This window comes from Oreochromis aureus, linkage group 6 (assembly GCF_013358895.1).
Source record: "Oreochromis aureus strain Israel breed Guangdong linkage group 6, ZZ_aureus, whole genome shotgun sequence".
Lineage (NCBI taxonomy): Eukaryota > Metazoa > Chordata > Actinopteri > Cichliformes > Cichlidae > Oreochromis > Oreochromis aureus.
This window is the reverse complement of record NC_052947.1, coordinates 11,347,987-11,355,288: the sequence shown is the minus strand read 5'-3', so window position 1 is coordinate 11,355,288 and position 7,302 is coordinate 11,347,987. Positions and strand designations below refer to the sequence as shown.

The following is a 7,302-nucleotide window of genomic DNA, read 5'->3' as shown; positions in this document are numbered from 1 at the left end:
GCATCGCCGGAGCACCACTTCCTGCCATAAAGGACATCTACAGGAAGCGGTGTCTGAAAAGGGCTGGGAAAATCATCAGAGACCCCAGTCACCCATCACATAGACTCTTCACCCTCCTGCCCTCTGGGAGGCGCTACAGGAGCCTCCGGACTAAGACCACCAGGTACCGGAACAGCTTCTTCCCCACAGCTGTCAGACTCCTGAACTCTGCCTTCTGACATCTGACCCACGTTAAACTCATGGACTGAACATACACACACCCACAACCACTAGCACTTTACCACTACTGTATAGTTCTGTGTAGATAATCATTCTGTACATACGATAATTTTTAATCCCACAACTGTTTATAACTTACATAGTTCACATTCTGTATAACTGTATATCTCAGATTTCTGTATAGTTTTTATTTCATATTTATATCCTGTTCATAGCCTGTACATAGCTTGTACTCACTACAGCCTGTACATACCTATAGTTATAGAATATTCATAACATACTTCACACTGTGTACATTATAACATACCATAATAGACCCATTTCTGTAATATACTTACACATCTCTATTATTGCTAATTTATATTGTAATATATCTATATCACGACTAAAGCACTTTCTGGATGGATGCAAACTGCATTTCGTTGCCCTGTACCTGTGACATGTGCAATGACAATAAAGTTGAATTCTATTCTATTCTAAAGATGTTTTTATTTATTATTAAGGTCTTGTGTGTTTTCAAAGTGTTCCTTTAATTTTTTGAGCAGTGATTAATGTCAGTAAAGTTAAAATGGTGGCTAGTTGTGAGCTAGATCTCTGCTAAATGTTCTCTCTTGAATCAATTTAATCAGCACTAACATTTTTACCTCTAATCAACAGAAACGTGCTCAGTAGGTAGAATGCCCAGCTGTGATGGCCGAGTGGTTAAGGCGTTGGATTTGAAATCCAATGGGGTTTCCCCGCGCAGGTTCAAATCCTGCTCACAGCGTTAACAACCTCATTGGAGCAACTGTAGCCCACATAGTTTCCTTATGTATTAAAGTATTCTGAACTCAGTCTAAGGAGCTTGTAAAGAAAAGCATCTGGATGCTTTTTTTCCCAAGCTCCTTAGACTACAATGACCTGGATGACTGAGAACCTTCACATACATATTCTGAACTCACCGTTAAAAAGGTTACAATGTTCAGGTCTTTGCAAAAGCCTGAAAAGCAGTTAAAGACTGCACAATTTGTCCACATTTAGACATAGAGGGGTTTCTTTTTAAAGGCCAACCGTGACGGGACGACCACATCTAGCACAGCAAACAATGTCCATGGATGTGTGATGCTCAGTGAGTGTACTTGTTGTTGACCATTTGAATCTGAGGAGCTCCTCTAAGCATTCCCCCCTCTCTCCATCATGTCCATACAGTTTATGTTGACCTCTCAAATGCTGCATAAAGCCAACATGCCCTGCCTGATAGGATTACAGCAGTAAGCACTTGTATTTGTTGCTGTCTATGACTGCCTCTGTGTCCTTCTCTCCCTCCCTTCCTCGCAGAGTGTTTCTAACTGAGCAGCGACCATTGTTGAGTAATAGAAATCTACTTGAACGTGCTGACAGATGGAGAGATGAAAATGAAAGAGGAAGAGAATGATTGTGTACCACTTGCTGCTCTCCAGGTGAAGAGCTCCCAGACCACTTTACGTCGAGCGCCCCAAATAGTTCCGTATTTGATCACGGACCCCTCTTTGATAAGTTTGTGTCCTTACCTCACGTCCATAATGTCAGCAGAGCTGATTGATGGGCTGCTCTTTTCTGACCAGATGGAGCCTGTATGAGAGGCTCTGATGGTCTAGTACAGTTCAGTGTTTTTTTTCAGTGCTTTTCATGAGCAAGCTGTAAAAGACTAAGTGTCATAATGTTGTGTGGATACATACAATGGGGAACATTAACTGTATAACCCAGACAGGCAGAACTATTATTTCTAAAATCAAGTGACAGAAACAACAAAGCGTGGAAATCTGGCTGGCTGATGCCCAGAGACTACAAAACTTTTCTCTGTTGACAAGCTTGTTAACCTCCTGACCTTGCACGCTTCAGTCACTCAGCTCAACTGGAAATTAATGGACTTGTAGTGACTTGTTGGTGGTGATGTTTGCAGCATTAACGTGTGGTCAGGAACCAAATCAGATAAGTATTTGACGTATTTATGCTACAGATTAAGTATTAAGAAGTAGATTAAAGAACTTTCTAAGGGAGTGAAGGTCAAGTACTGCAGGCCTCAGTAGCCATGTAATGGATAATGCCACCACAGTCCACATTGCCATCATGTCATTTTTAAAAAATGTCTTTTTCCTCGATCACATAACTTGGATGCATCTTTGCTTTGTGCTAAAACCGTTCTCAGCAGAACATCGTTTAATACTTTGTTAAAACTACCCATTCTCCTCTTTGAAGGCAGATCAGACTTAATATCAGCTGAGTCGCACAAAGTCTTGAAATCAAAAGCTGCATTTCAAAAACAGCCCCTTAAACAGGCAACAAGACAGATCTTTATGCTGATTTTTATTGCTCAGGGTATTGGTTATGTAATATTAGCACCATCTGTGATGAGATTGGCTTTCTATAAGCGTTCAACCTGTGACCTGTGACTGGTACATGATCTCTATGGAAAATATAGACTTGGCCGTGAAACTCAAACAGGAAGAGGATAGTGCTTGTGTTTCCCTCCGTAGTGCTCGGTGGCAAGTAGTTGAATTGTGGATGCTTGGAACATTAAGAGTAACACCGGAAACCAAGAGTTAAAAGTGGCTTATTAGACAGGCAATGTCACTCAATTGTGAGACCTCTGGGACTTCAAAAGGTTCGAAAACGACATTTAGTTGAAATATTTTCCACTAGATCAGCAAGAACTAAATCTGCCTTCTTGTTAACTTAATTCAATCAGGTGTTTTAAAACAGAAAGGGGTGTAATGCTCCTTTAAATTGCCATTACGCTGAGGTAAATCTACAGTAGTGTTTCCACATCCATCCATCCATCCATCTGTCCATCCGTCCGTCCATCAGTCCTTCTGTCTGTCCATCCGTCCATCCATCCATATGTCCATCCATCCATATGTCCATCCATCCATCTGTCCATCCATCCATCCATCCTGTTGTTCCAGAGCAGCACCAAATTGATCCCAAGCCAGTATGTAATCTATCCAGCAGGTCCTGGGTCTGCCTCCTCCTGGCATGACATTTCTGAAACAGCCTTCCAAGGAAGCGTCCCGGAGGCATCCTTGTCAGATGTCTGAACTACCTGAGTCCTTTTGATATAGTGAAGAATTGGCTCTATTGTTAGCCCCTTCTGAATGACCTCCAGATTCAGTTGTCAGCAAAAAGCACAAACGGAGGTTTGAACACATTGCATGATCAGTTTTTTGTATTTCCATAATACAGCATGGAACTATAACACTATTATTTGACAAAAGAAACATTTAAATACAGTTGTAATACACTGATGTTGGGTCTTGATGGTCTTCAGTTATTAGGTATTGGTTTCAAGTCAGATGTATTGATCTCTGTTCCCAGTCAGTCTTGAATACAGTGCTTGGGAGTGAGAGGTTGCTGACGTAGCTTAGATTTTCATTATGTAAAAAAAACAAAGACGGAAGAGTAATGTGATGCAAAGTTTTCACACTGGGCCTTCACAATTGCCAAGCAACTGTCTGAAGTGGTACAACCAGCGTGACACATACTGCACACATGTACCAATGCAAAAAAGTGCTTTATACTAGACATGATGTGATGGAAAAATGTTGTAGCTGTTACATTCTCTGTGTGTTGCAGAGTAGCCTTAATAATGAGGTTACAGCATCTGGGTTCAGCAAAGTGTCTTCTTTTACTTTCTTCCACTGCTGTAATATTAGTCACACTTAAGGAGTACTTGGCTAACTGCAGTGAAAAGGATCATAGTGGGTTTCTGGTGGAAAGTACACTACTCTAATTGCCTTAAACCCGTTTCTCCCTTCAACCAGTCGATATGCCTGCAGTGTGTGTGTGTGTGTGTAAATGTGTGTGTGTTCCACTGGTCAATAAAGTGTGTGCTAAGAGGCAATTGGTTGTTTTTCCTCAATTTGACACGTTAAATGCAGTCACATTTCAGGTAAACACACACATTTTCAAGCTCGCAAATGCACAGTGCACACACACGCACGCACACACACACATGCTACGATGCTATTGGGTAAACGGTATTGATTCTGTCCTGTTTTCAACTTATTTTCTCTCATAACCCCTCAGAGCTCAATCGCACTCACTAGCTGACGAGAATGGAGAGTCTCTCGAATCTTGCCCACATGCAAACACCAGCATTTATTCATAAGTGCAAACACGCCGACAGAAAGACAAAGCACTGTTGTAAATGCCATTTGTTGACCCAAATGAAAAATAGATGATGGAAAATATCCACTGATCACTTGAATTATTTATTTTTAAAGCAACTCTTCTCGAGTCCGGGTATTGTGTTTTGCCTTCACTCGATTAGCGTTAGTGTCGACTGGGTTTAATTGGTTTAAGTTTGAGCTGCTTGAATCCCACGCACTCCAGTGGTGTTCGTGTCAGTTGACAGAGGTGGTTGTGCAGTATGTGCTGGTGTGGCATTCACAAAAACTCCACCAGTGTTTAGATTACTTTTATTTTAAATTAAAACAAACATAAGAATGTATTTTTAAACCAGGTTTGTTTGTTTGTTTCTGTACAGCCAGAAAAATTTGCACATCATACATCAACTTTACAATGACAAATATTTTTCAGGAGGAACAGAAGCTATCCAGTTTAAAAATTAATTTTTTTGTCTTACTAATTTCATTCCACTTTCTGTACATCATTTTCTTGATTAAGGTTTTCTTGAAAGAGGTTGCATTAGACTTTGTCATCGTCTGTAGTTTTGATAGATCTTGTCAAATAAATCCCGACATATTCAATGGTGTTACCGTTTTAAAGAAACAGTGTGTAAAATCTCACCACTAGATATCAGTAGACTGCAGATTGCAGTCAACTCTGTTTTTACTTCTGTTTTCCAGATTGAAGGGCATAATAATAGCTACCGTGGCCTCTGATGGACAAAACAACTCTGGCCCTGTTCATCTGCGGAGAGTGGAGGTTATCAGTATGTGTTCATGTCTATTTACTCTAGAGGAGGCTGGAAAACTTTGTTAAAGGAGGCCAATATGAGTCGCTGAGTCATGTGTGAAGCTCACTTCTGTCTGAAGACAGCGATACTGAGGTGAGATGTTGGATATTCTGAACATTTCTGTCAACAAGCGCTGCTATTTTTGCCACTGTTAGCTACAGTTAGCCTCTGTTAGCTACTATTAGCCAACATTAGTGCACTGTGGAGCTTCGTTTGACTTGGACACTTATTGAATAAACATCATATGATGTAAGAATTTAATCAAACTGTTCATCAAACAGAAAGTGACATTTTTAGGATACTTGAGCCTAACATTAGCTTGTGTAATGTTAGTTTCATTGAGGGAGGGGAGGGTTGTTGTCTGATCTCTCTTATATCCTCTCCTGTGTATTTTTAATGGATTAATTCTACATTTATGAGAATGTATCAGTTTATTGGAAGATTACACACTAATTATTGTATATTTATGAGTATAATATTGTTTTTTTCTATTAAATAAACTGAAAAAAATGACTGACTGCACCTTTAAAGACAACTTGCAGAGAACTTGCTCAGAAATTAAGAAAGTGTAATCAAATGAATGAACTGGGATGATGCAGAAGAAATACTTTGCTTTATGTTTTTTGCAGGTCAATATATTTGATTTTCTTTCATTTTCAATACCAACCCCACCCCAGTGTGGATTATATCTTATTTTTTGTGTAATCTGAGCTAGATACTGTCCTACCCTAGTTGTATAACTATTTATGGGGGTGTAGCTCATAGTCTGACTTCAATAACCATTCAAAATTTTAACTGTTGAATGAATTTGTATCATTTTTACCCTGTAAAGGTTCCTCACTGCTTTATCCATTTTGTGATGTGAGTATTTGGACCTTGAGGTGGCTATTATGTCGGATCAAACAAATGGATATCCCTGCTATACTTGTACAGTTCTTCAAGACATTTGGCAGGTAGATAGTTCCAAGTAACAGTCACAGATTGACTGGTTTTCTTTTCTGCTCTGAGCACCTGACTTTTCTTTACTATAGTCCACATTCAGACATTTACACACATTCACAGAGCAATTTATTTTATGCCTTTCAGCACTTTGTAGCTATCACCCACTTGTCCTGCTCTGACGGATGCATCGGAAGAAATTTAGAGTACCAATTTCATCTGGGATCCGACCACCAGGTAGTCTCCCAACCCACAACAAACTCCACCTCCTGACCCACAGTCTTCCTTGGATTTCGTTGCTCACTGTGCCTTTTTGGCCTCATGTAATCTCAGAGTGACTCCATGTTTTTGTTCGCAGGGCTCTAGTAGAACTTGTTCTAGATCTCGTTGTTCTTTCTCTCTCTAATGATAGACCTCATCACTCTGTCTCTGTATTTGTCATGTAATGATGCAGAATGAATCACAGATCAGCCACTGTGTGGATTTAAGTCTTATCCAAATGTATCATTCTTGGCTAACTGAGAAAAAGTGCTTTTGTAATTAAAGATGGCGTGTTAGCAGAAATATCTTTACTAATGAAACAACAACTATAAGGAAACAATACTACTGCTAACTGGCAGTAAAGCAGCCGGCACCAAAACAGGGAGGGGAACACTGTTTGAGATGCAGGAGCTTTGACACCCTCACAGCTTCCAAGAATAAATAATTAGTGGAGCTGGCACCACAGAAGACGGGGGACAGAGATGTCATTATTTACGCCAGATTATGGACACACACACACACACACACTGGCTCACACTTTTGTGCATGTACATGTTCACACACATATGCTTGCAATGGGTCATCATCAGCTTTTTATCCAGCATTTGCCTTTAGATGAATATAGATCTGCTTTGCAGAAAACATATGGCCTCATCTCGTGCTGTGCATTTGTATTGAGGCTTATTCCTTACGTTTTATAGTCATCTTTAGCCATCCTACAGTTGAATTTTTTTCCTATAATATTTGTGCCGCCCCACTTTACTTTCACGTCACCGGCAGTTCCACTTGTCTGCATGAGAGTAAAATATCGCAGCAATATTTGATCGATTGCTGTAAAACTTGCTCACCCTATTCATCCATCCTGTTCTCTTTCAGACTTTCAGAATGTTTTTCAAACCCTCGTTTATTTCTCACACTATACCCTTTCATCGCCGTTCTGTCCTCCT

General features: G+C 40.1%; 1 long non-coding RNA gene and 1 other non-coding gene across 2 annotated transcripts; both read left to right on the top strand.

Moving 5' to 3' along the window:
- Positions 1–903: 903 nt before the first annotated feature.
- Positions 904–985, top strand: trnas-uga. The gene has a single exon. It is a non-coding gene; the product is annotated as a tRNA-Ser (tRNA).
- Positions 986–5,104: 4,119 nt separating this feature from the next.
- On the top strand, positions 5,105–6,489 carry LOC120440573. Its single transcript, XR_005613350.1, has 3 exons — positions 5,105–5,248; positions 5,988–6,108; positions 6,242–6,489. It is a non-coding gene; the product is annotated as an uncharacterized LOC120440573 (long non-coding RNA).
- The last annotated feature ends 813 nt before the right edge of the window (positions 6,490–7,302 follow it).